The sequence below is a fragment of the Halichoeres trimaculatus genome, unplaced genomic scaffold (genome assembly GCF_033239565.1).
Source record: "Halichoeres trimaculatus isolate MK-OKI-2021-1 unplaced genomic scaffold, fHalTri1.1 fHalTri1_scaffold_3, whole genome shotgun sequence".
NCBI lineage: Eukaryota > Metazoa > Chordata > Actinopteri > Labriformes > Labridae > Halichoeres > Halichoeres trimaculatus.
Window position 1 is genome coordinate 41,543,980 of NW_027437181.1, and position 1,452 is coordinate 41,545,431.

Below are 1,452 nucleotides of genomic sequence, written 5' to 3' on the forward strand. Positions count from 1 at the left end.
CATCACAGTTAGACACAAGTGACAGTGGTCACAGTGAATTCTGACATCCATAACTGTGATTTCAAACCTGGTTAATTTTTTGTTTGTTTTGTTTTGTTTTTGCTTCTTATAGTCAAACTACAGTATCAGGTCCAGACACACTTAAGTGTCTTGAAGACAAAGTATCATTAAAAAGACTTGTTTGTCTGAAATATTTGCCTAAATTCCTTTCTTTCTTGCTAACAGCCTCTTGTTTTTTTCAAAGTGTTGTCATGTATCTGAGAGTAATTACAGCCAAACAGAGCAAAATCTGGTTTCCAAGAAAATCAGTTCTGTTGATGATTGTGTGCAATGGAGGGACATGGTACTTTGAATAATTTGAATCTGACTGGTCGACTTGCTCGTCAACCGTGTAGTGATCCTGAACTTTTCTTTTGAAGGTGACAGGTTGTGGGACAGCCTCACTCAGCTGCTGCTGTGTTTGCTACACAGTTCTATTCTTCAGTAAAACTGCAGACACTTACATCCATGGCACTCATTATGTGGCTCTTACAATGGTGGGCCATCTCATGAAATGCACAGAACAAGAAACAGATTGGCTTTTACTGATGCAGACTTTAAATAACATGGAAAAGCTGTAGTAATTGCTTTTACATACAACTTGATGCAGCTAGCAGTCTTACCAACACCACTGTAGCTAATTTTATGAGTAAGCCTAAATTTTTGGATATGTAGAATAGAATAGAATAGAATAGAATAGAATAGAAAATACTTTATTTATCCCCGAGGGGAAATTCAGGAGTCACCGCAGCATTTAAGAAAACAAAAGTAAGTAAGAGTATAGAAAGTGCAAAAAAAGACCATAAGAAATTAGATGACGACATCCCGTCCACCACTCGTCCACCACTCTCCAGCCCAGCCAGTCTCCACCTCCACAGGGTCCAGGACTGAGCCTCCCCAGCAGTCTGTTCAGTCTCTGTCTCCTGGAACCTGTCCGCTCACAGCAGGCGAAGCTCCTCCAATGTGGCGCCGGCGTCCGATGTCAGCTCCGTCAGCCACGTCCGTGAACAGCATGATGCCGCTGGGTTAGCACAGCTAGCTCGTCCATCCCCCGGAGCTAGATCCCACGTTCCCAACAACAATGGATGGAAGGACAGGTCCACGTCGTCACCTCCCAGCTCACATCCGAGAACCAGCACGTCGTCCTCACCTCCTCCTCCTCAGCTCGAGGGAAATCATCAAGCCCTACACTAGTTAGCATTGACATGCTACAGGCTGCTAACAGCTAATTTTGCATGTAAACAATGCAGCCATGGTTACATGTAGGATCTCCAGAGAAACACAGGAGAAAAGTAGTAAAAAATATCGCCGAAGCCACAAAAAGTTTGGTGTCCGTGACCGACAATGAACCATACAAAGTGATGATCCACTCCAAATACAAAGATTACGAAAAAGAGACAAAAAAATTACAAG